The following is a 10,490-nucleotide window of genomic DNA, read 5'->3' on the forward strand; positions in this document are numbered from 1 at the left end:
AGAACCAGATTGCTTTCTGTTTCCTTTCACAGGTGCACCTGCTCTTTGTCATCCTAGCCTGTGCTTTGCCACATGAGGAAGATGTGTCTAGACAACAGTCAACTTAGAAAATTCTTATCTTTTGGGCACTGAGGCCAGACTTAGCCTATTTCTCTGCGTGCACCTGCGTCAGGAAATACTGTTAGTAGACTTTGAGTCTGTATTTCAGAGGGTGTCCTTGTGTGAACTGGGAAAACTGTTGGAAATCTCTGAAATGCAAATTGTAAAGCTGAGATTTGCAGTTCTAAAGGCTTATTGGAGAGCAACTAACTTCGATAAAATCAAAATCTGTTGAAGGGGCAAATCTGTATTCTTATCTAGATTCCCCTTATTACTGTAGTGAGATTTGGGTGCTTACTTTGTGTTGTTTTTTTTTTTTTTTTTTGCTTTTTGGATCACACCTGGCGATGCACAGGGGTTACTCCTGGCTCTGCACTCAGGAATTACCCCTGGCAGTGCTCAGGGGACCATATGGGATGCTGGGAATCGAACTCGGGTCGATCGCGTGCAAGGCAAATGCCCTACCCGCTGTGCTATTGCTCCAGCCCCTGGGTTCTTACTTTGAATTAGGTTTTTTGGTCTAGCAAAAATGGAAATAATATTAATTATAGTGTTGTGAAGATTGAGATGGAGTACTGAAAATGCTTTGGGTAGATGCCCATGTTTGTTTGGTTTTTTCTCCTGTATTCATAAGAGGACTGAAGCGATAGCACATGGGTAGGGCGTTTGCCTTGCATGTGGCCGACAAGTTCAATTCCTCTGTCCCTCTCGGAGAGCCCGGCAAGCTACCGAGAGTATTCCTTCCCCACCCCCATGGCAGAGCCTGGCAAGCTACCCGTGGCGTGCCGTATTCAATATGCCAAAAGCAATAATAACAAGTCTCACAATGAAGACGTTACTGGTGCCTGCTGGAGCAAATCGATGAACAGCAGGACAACAGTGCTACAGTATTCATAAGAAATTAGTTAGGGGAGGTTTGAGGTGTCGTTAAGAAAAGCTCAGATGCTCTGAACTAGGGACTGTGAAAGACAAAGGGTATGTGAATCCTTTGCAAGTTCTTAGACATTAGCAGATGGAAAGGCTCATCACCACCACCTAGAGGAGAATATGAGCAATGCATTGGGATATCTGGTTTTCCTTTTAGAATATATTTAATTTCTTCTGTATAGCATTCATTCATTCTGAGATACATGGGCTGCAGCAATAAGGAAAACACAAACTGCCTGTCTCTCACACATACACTGCAGTACTAAGTGAAAAGACTAGGTACATAATCTGAGGTCTGAGTGCACCGAAGAAAACAAAGGGGAAATGAGGCGTGGTAGATAATGCTACTCTACTTTAAATGGGTAGTTAGGTGCCTACTGGGGAGACAGTGCAAAGTGCTGGGGTGCAGGCACTGCCACACTCCGAGTGTGGCTCAAAGCCAAACAAAAAGAGGTCTGTGATAAAGATACATTTCATTAGAGCCCGGAGGATTGAAGAAGGACCATGTGGCTATCTAGGGGAAGAACACAACCAGACATTCGGGAAAAAAATGAACAATGGCTCTTCGGTGGGACTTAATCTTCTGAAACACACACCATGGAGACCTATAAGGCTAGAACAAAGTACGAGTGAGGGGACTAGATGGAGTTGAGGTGATTGAGAACAATATTGTGTATGTTAGCAGAACAACTCTGAAGACAAATTTTAGATTTCCTTGGAGGTGAGAAAGGTAATCTTTCAAATTCAGACATGTGGTGCCTGAGATGAACTTTCAAAGGAACTAAAGCTGCAAGTGGGCAGGTCCAGCGACCAGTCTTACTTGGATAGGAAAATGGTAAGAAACTTAACGGATATGGTCTGCTTTCTACCCTCTAGTGTACTTGTACTCTAGAATCTGGAAAGCTGGAAACTTATGTAGCTGACACTTCTGTGAGACCAGGGTTCTGAGTGTAATGTAACTTTCCCACTGTGTACAGATGAGCAAGATGCAGAGGAGTAAGTAATTCAAGGGTTATCTTAGCTTATTCACTGGTCCTTCAACGATGTAGAGACCTTAGGTTTCTCATAAATGGTATTCCAATATTCTTGGCTTTAAGGGTGCTAAGGGTTTCTGGATTATAAAGAACTGTTTATGATGCATGTTTACATAGAAATGGCAGTTTTGTGTTAGACCAATTCTGAGAGTTCTAGGCCCAGCCTAGAACCTATTTGCCCAGATTTTTATACTCTTGTAAGAAGCTAATTTATCGGCCGGAACAATAGTACAAGTGGGTAGGATGCTTGCTTTACTTGCGGCCAACCCAGGTTAAATCCCCTGCACCCCATGTTGTCCCCTGAGCAGTGCCAGGAGTGATCACTGAGCATGGCTGGTGTGACCCAAAAACAAACCCAACCAACTTCATAACCTTACCCAGGTCTCTTACGTGAAAATTAGAGCATTGTTTGGGAAAGAATGAAACCCTTAAATGAGGTAGGACATTTGAAATTTTGGAATAATCTTAGCAGTCTGGACCGTAGAAACTATGTAACTTCTCTCTCAGCAGGTATATACATCCTTCTTTCTCTTAATTGATGGGTCCATTTTGGTATAGTTATCTTGAAAGAAAACACCAGTATTTTTTTTTTTTTTGCTTTTTGGGTCACACCCGGCAATGCACAGGGGTTACTCCTGGCTCTGCACTCAGGAATTACTCCTGGCGGTGCTCAGGGGACCATATGGGATGCTGGGACTCGAACCCGGGTTGGCTGTGTGCAAGGCAAATGCCCTACCCACTGTGCTATCACTCCAGCCCCAACACCAGTATTCTTACATCCACCCACTACCCCCCTTTGCCACCAGATCTGTAATAGAGTCAGATTGGAGACTTTACCTGCTAGAAGGTAAGAATTGTTATGATCTATTTGGACCATATTCTATGCATATTAGACCAGGAAGAAAATATTTTTTTTCAAATCTAGGAGTACTTCTATTTATTCAGTCACAGATTAAGCTGATTGAAGTGGGCATGAACTCCATATTACTTACTTCAAAAAAAATTTTTAGGGGGCTGGAGCGATAGCACAGCGGGTAGGGCATTTGCCTTGCAATGTAGCCGACCCGGGTTCGATTCCCAGCATCCCATATGGTCCCCTGAGCACCGCCAGGAGTGATTCCTGAGTGGAGAGCCAGGAGTAACCCTGTGCATCGCCAGGTGTGACCCAAAAAAAAAAAAAACCAAAAAAAATTTTTTTAATTGACTACCCATGAAATAGACCATTTCAAAGCTGTTCATTATTGGATTTCAGTCACACAATCCAGCACCCATCCCTGCACCAGTGTATATTTCCCACCACCAGTGTCCCCTGTTTTCCTCCCACCATCCCCCAACAACCCCCCCAGCCTCCCTCTATGGGAAGTGCTTGAAAATAACTATTTGAATTTGACTTGAAATTAATATGGTGTTCTGGAAATTCTGAATTTAAGTATCTTTGGCATTTAACTAGCTTAAGTAACTTTAACATCAAACAGTGGCTCTTAGCTAGTTGGTTGAATGAAACCTGAACTCAACAATGACCTACATTCATAGACATTGAATATAGAACGGTTGACGTAGATTGATCATATGCCTGACTACTCATCTCCTAATTTTGCCTTCCAGAAATGCTAGGCGGATATTCTTCCACCAAGGGATTGAAGAGTATATAAAAGGAAACGCCTGAACTTGTAAAGTGCTATAGTGTACATATGCCTCTATACATTGGGAATGAAGCTAAAAGTTGCTGCCATCAAGATGAAATTTCTGATATTAGTAGGCTGATGGGATCATGGAGTGGCAAGGCCCATGGGTAGCACCAGGCAATAGGACTGGAGTGATGAAATATATGGGTTACTATTAAGTTCATAATTGGTTTGTATCACAATACAGAGGTTCAGGTCTGGGAAAGGCCTGTTTGACTCACCCAAATGAAGCTATAGACACAAGATCCTGAGACATTAAGTTCCTGGAATAAGTGCTGGGTACCCTGAAGGAAACACCAGTAATATCCCATAACTGAATTGTAAATATCCTTTTTTTAATTTTATGTACTTTTTATTGAATCCCTGTGAGAATGCAGTTACTAAGTTGTTCAAGTTGAGTTTCAGTCACAGTGTTTCAATACCCATCCCTTCTCTAGTGTACATTTCCCACCACCCTTGTCCTGTTTCTCCTCCCCACACCTGCCTGTCTCTGGCAGACACTTCTCTTTTTTTTCCCTGACTTATTTTTCTTTTAGGCAGTGTGGTTTGCAGTACTGTTCCCTGAAGGGTATCATGCATATCACTTTGCCTCCTTTCAGCACCCAGTTCTTGTGCAGTGATCATTTCCAACTATCATTGTCATAGTGGTCCTTTCTCTGTCCTAACTAACGCCCACCCCCAGCCCACCCCACCCCACCAACCCGGTTGTGGCAAGCTTCTTATCATGAACCAGTCCTGGCCCCATTTCTATTGTCTTTACATTTTCTACTATGTATTTTTTATGTCCTGAAGATAAGTGTGATCAGTGTCTCTCCCTCTCCCTCTCCTGTGACTTATTTCCCTCATGTTACTTTCCATGTCCACATATAAGCAAATTTCATGGCTTCATCTTTCCTAAGGGTTGCATGGTATTCCATTATGTAAATGTACCATAGTTGTGTTTTTTTTTATCCACTCATCTATTTTTCGAGCACTTGGGTTGTTTAAATTGTAAATATTTTTGGCAGTGCTTGGGGGACTATCTGAGGTGCTGGGGCTTGAACCCAGATAGTGGGTTCAACAGGCCAGTCCTGCATGCAAGACAAACACCCTATCCTCTTGCTATCTTTCCAGTCCTTGAATTGTAAATATTCTTGTTTGTGGGGGCTGGAGCGATAGCACAGCGGGTAGGGCGTTTGCCTTGCACGTGGCCGACCCGGGTTCGATTCCCAGCATCCTATATGGTCCCCTGAGCACCGCCAGGGATAATTCCTGAGTGCAGAGCCAGGAGTAACCCCTGTGCAGAGCAAGGTGTGACCCAAAAAGCAAAAAAAAAAAAAAATTCTTGTTTGTGTATGGTTTGGAGGCCACACCCAGAGATGCTTAGGAGTTGCTCCTGTCTCTCCAGTCAGAAATCATTCCTGGGGCTGGAGCAATAGCACAGCGGGTAGGACATTTGCCTTGCACGCGGCTGACCTGGGTTCGATTCCCAGAATCCCATATGGTCCCCCAAGCATCGCCAGGAGTTAATTCCTGAGTGCAGAGCCAGGAGTAACCCCTGTGCATCGCCAGGTGTGACCCAAAAAGCCAAAAAAAAAAGAAAGAAAGAAAGAAAGAAAGAAAGAAAGAAAGAGAGAGAGAGAGAGAGAGAGAGAAAGAAAGAAAGAAAGAAAGAAAGAAAGAAAGAAAGAAAGAAAGAAAGAAAGAAAGAAAGAAAGAAAGAAAGAAAGAAAGAAAGAAAGAAAGAAAGAAAGAAAGAAAGAAAGAAAGAAAGAAATCATTCCTAATAGTGCTAGGGGACCTTATAGGATGTTGGGGATCAAACCCGAGTCAGCCCTGTGCAAGGCAAGCGGCAAGCACCCCACCCCGTGTACTATCACTCCAGCCTCCTGAATTGTAAATATTCTTACTATTCCCAAAGCAATCTTAGTGCATTTATCTATGTGCCAGTGTTTAGGAACTATTTGAGAGAAAAAAAATGGCCTTAAGCCTAAGAGACCTCAAAAGCCTTTGTAGTCTACTAATTAAAGAGAGGTTTGTGGGATGTTACGGGATAAATTGTGTCTCAAAACTCATACATTGGAGTCCTAATCCCAATATCTCAGAATGTGATCTAAATTAAAAGGTGCGATTAAATGAAGACAAAGACATACTGAAGTGGGGTTGGCCCTTAATCCAATATGACAGATGCTATATGAAGGGAAGGCATGGGGGAAGGGCAGAGCCATAATTCAGTGGGGAAGGTGCTTGCTTTCAAGCAGCTCACCCAGGCTTGCTCCCTGGCAACCATACATGGTCTCCGTCCCCATCAGGAGTGAACCCTAAGCCCAGATCCAGGCGTAAGCCCCAAACACAGATGGGTATGGCTCCCTACCCCACAAATAAAAGGAAACAAAAAAATTAAAATGGAGAAGCCAGGGAGATAGCTGAAAGGACTAAGAAAATGCTTTGCATCCAGGCACCCCAGGTTCAATTTATGGCATCTCATGTTTTCCTCACCACTCAGCTGGGAGCACCCCATAAGTACCCCTGGGTGTGGCACAAATGAACTCGGGTCAGACAGTTGATTTAGGAGGGAGGGCACTAACCTTCCATTTGGCTGCTTTGGTTCAATCCTGGTTTTATTCCCAGCACCACACATGGTCCCCTAAGTACCACCAGAAGTCACTACTGAAATCTGAGCTAGAACTAGTTACCTCACTAACCAGGACAGCCCTACCCAAAGGTCTTTAGTCTCTCCCAGGTTAAAGGTTAAAGCCTTTTTTTTTTTTTTTTTTGAGAGGTAGAGGTCGGGGGAGAGGGGGCGATGCACACCTGATGACGCTCAGGTTACTCTTGGTTCTACACTCAGGAATCACTCCTGGCAGGTTCAGAGAACCGTATGGATTGAACCCGGGTGAGCCTTATGCAAGGCGAGTGTCTCACCTGCTTTATCTCTCCAGCCTAAGGCTCTGCATTCAAGGATTACTTCTGGCGGTGCTTAGGGGACCATATGGGGTGTTAGAGATAAAACCCATGTTGGCCACATGCAAGGCAAACACTCTACCTGCTGTACTATTGCTTCAGCCCCTCTATGATCATGATTCTGAGTAGCTTGTGGTCTCGCTAGAAATTTATCTTTCTTGGGGCTGGAGTGATAGCACAGCGGGTAGGGCGTTTGCCTTGCACGCGGCCGACCTGGGTTCAAATCCCAGCATCCCATATGGTCCCCTGCACACCGCCAGGGGTGATTCCTGAGTGCATGAGCCAGGAGTAACCCCTGTGCATTGCTGGGTGTGACCCAAAAAGCAAAAAAAAAAAAAAAAAGAAAGAAATTTATCTTTCTTTGGCTCCTGTTTCGCCTTCCTCTGTCCTCTAAAATAAATACCCCAATTTAGTCTTCTACTAAGCCCTTCTTTTTTTTTTCCCTTTTGGGTCACACCCATTGATGCACAGGGGTTACTCCTGGCTCTGCACTCATGAATCACTCCTGGCAGTGTTCAGGGGACCATATGGGATGCTGGGAATCGAACCTGGGTCGGCTGCGTGCAAGGCAAACACCCTACCCACTGTGCTATCGCTCCAGCCCCTGAACCCTTCTTTATGTTCTGGGTTCCATTGTAGATAAAGCCTGCATATACTTTAGATGCAGGTGCTCTGGGTTCAATTCCCAGAATTAAAGGGTCTCCAGAGCATAAAACTGAAGGTAACTCCACACACTGCCAGGTAAAACCTGAGACCAAATTTTAATCAGAAGCATCACAATGATAAGAACAAAGACATTCCTACCACAACTATTCTAAATTGCATTATATGTTCACTTTCCACCCTATCTCCTTGCTGTGATGACTGGGTACTGTATACCTGGCTGAGTGCTCATATATTTCACTCACAGTGCTCAAACATGCTTGATGCACTAGAACCACACACTTGGCAGTAGTCCTGCCCTGATTACTTTCCACCTGAGGGAGGAACAGTGCATGGGTCCAACCAGGATCAGCATGAGGTCTCAGCTGAGAGGTTAAGAGGGTGGAACTAAGAATGCCTAGATAGAAATTCAAGCTCTACCATTTGAGTAGCTTATGACTTAGAGCCAATTACTGAAGCTCACTATTTCCATTTCTTTATGCAGGATGGTAAGGATGAAATAAATGAACTCTTATCACAGTGTTTGGCCTGCAGAAAGAAAGAGCTGTCATATCGACTAACATCATTCTCTCCCGTGTTCTCTTCCTCAGAATGCATGAGATTACAAAATATCTACTTATCATGGTCTTTGCTCAGAAGCCTCAATCCCCAGAGGAGAAATACTTCCACTGGAATGTACAACAAGGAGTCCATTGAACAGAAGCTTTGGGGCTGTTCTGGCTCCTTATCTATCTGTGGAAACAATAGCATAGAAGGAAGGCGATTGTGTTGCATGCAGTATTTGATCTTGATTCTCAAGGGAAGAGGTTTGCTGCTGCTCATGAAGACAGGAAGGTATTTCTGGATTCCATGGGACCCTCTGGGGCTACCTCCCATACTGCTATGTTCAGGGATTAAAATACTAGAAGAGGGCCTGGAGGTGTCATTCAGTGAGTAGGGCACTTGCTTTTATAGCAGCTGACTCAGGTTTGGTTCCCCAGTGCTCCCTGTGATCCCCTGAGCCCTCCAGGAGTGATCCTTGAGCACACAACCAGGAGTAAGTTGTGAGCTTTTCTGATTGTGACCCCTCCACCACCAGAAAGAAAAGCCCAAGATCTAAAATAATCGATCCTTCAGGACTGGGTCCCTTTAGGACTAAAGAATAGGAGGGGACTGGAGAGATAGTACAGCAGGTAGGGTGCTGGTCTCGCATGCAGTCCAACTGAGTTCCATCCCTGGCTCCCCATGTGGTCCCACTAGGAGCGATCTTTTCTGAGTTGCACTGGGAGTGATCCCTGAGTACAGAATCACAAGTAAGTCCTGAGCATCGCCAGGTGTGACCCAAAAGCTGAAGGAAGAAAGGGAGGGTGGGAGGGAAGAAAAGAAGGAAGGAAGGAAGGAAGGAAGGAAGGAAGGAAGGAAGGAAGAGAAAGAAAGAAAGAAAGAAAGAAAGAAAGAAAGAAAGAAAGAAAGAAAGAAAGAAAGAAAGAAAGAAAGAAAGAAAGAAAGAAAGAAAGAAAGAAAGAAAGAAAGAAAGAAAGAAAGAAAGAAAGAAAGAAAGAAAGAAAGGGTCTGGTGCTAAATGGCACTTAGAATGAATGGTGGAGAAAGAAATCTGTGACTCTATCCTGTTATAAAATGTTAAGAAATGAGAATTATTTTAGCATTTCCCTTGTCCTATTTTTTTTTTTTTTTTGGTTTTTGGGTCACACCCGGCGATGCACAGGGATTACTCCTGGCTCTTCACTCAGGAATTACCCCTGGCGGTGCTCAGGGGACCATATGGGATGCTGGGATTAGAACCCGGGTCGGCCACGTGCAAGGCAAACGCCCTACCCACTGTGCTATCGCTCCAGCCCTCCCTTGTCTTATTGTGTATATATTTATGGATATCAATCCATTTCTTCCCTACCTCATATTTCCATAGCATTGAAAGGTGTGTTATGTTGCTAACTTGATCACTTTGTTCTATGGGTACAAGTCAGAGATGTATACATGACTAATGGGATTTAGGATCTCTCCTTTATAGGGAGGGGGCTTAGATCCCTCAAAGGTCAAAAGATAAAGGGCTGGAGCAATAGTACAGAGGGTAAGGTGTTAGCTTTGCACAGAGCTGCTGACTGGGTTTAATCCCCAGCATCCCATGTAGTTCCCTGAACCTACCAGGAGTGATTCCTGAGTGCAGAGCCAGGAGTAACCCCTGAGCACTGCTGGATGTGCCCCCCCCCGAAAAAAAAACGTCAGAATGAATTGCTGTACTGATGTACATATGATGAATGATGGCCGGCATCATCCTACTCTCCAGCCCCTCCTACCAAGGCAGCAGCATTAAACATTATGTTTTCCAGAGTCCTGGTTCTGCAATAAATTAGGGACTATCTAGTTCATCCATCTATATAAGTGAGGAAAGCTGTGAGATTGAAGGGGCAAGGGGTTCACCTTGCATGTGACCAACACCCGTTTGACCCAGGCACCACATATGGGCCCCCAAGCACCACTGGGGGTAACCTTCGAACACACAGGTGGGAGTAGTCCACTGTTGAGTGTGGCCCTAACAACTCCGCCCACCACCCAATAAAAAATAGTTGGGAGGAAAATGTGCAGCAGAAGCTATCTCCTGGGTTCAAGTTTGTGGCCGCATGGCTTACTCTTTGGCAGCTTTGCAATCAGTTTGTTTATTCCGCAAAGCTGAATGGTAGTGAAGGCTTGTACTGGCACGTCATTCTTTGTTATGGCTGAATAATAGTCCACTATATATGGTGTGGATATTGCACATATATACCACTCTTTGCTTTATGCATAAATTGATAAGCATTTAGATTGTTCTTACATTTTAGTTATTCTGAGTTGTACATTGTATAATGGTGAGCAAATATCTACTTTTTTCAGTCATACCTCGTGCTCAGGAGCCATTCCTGTTTCTGTTCTCAGGGTTCTCTCTCAGCAGTGCTTAGGGGACCATGTGGTACCAGGTATCAATTCTGAGGCTCCTTAAGGATGTTCTCAGCCTGTTGAACGCTCTCCAACCCCAAATAGCTACATCTTTATCCCATCAGCTCAGATACATTGTTTTGATGGAAATATATATGAGGAAACTCAGTCTCCTGCTGACATATAATTAGGAAAAGGAGAGAAATACTTTAAAAGTCCTTTCAGATAA

The sequence above is a fragment of the Sorex araneus genome, chromosome 5 (assembly GCF_027595985.1).
Source record: "Sorex araneus isolate mSorAra2 chromosome 5, mSorAra2.pri, whole genome shotgun sequence".
Lineage (NCBI taxonomy): Eukaryota > Metazoa > Chordata > Mammalia > Eulipotyphla > Soricidae > Sorex > Sorex araneus.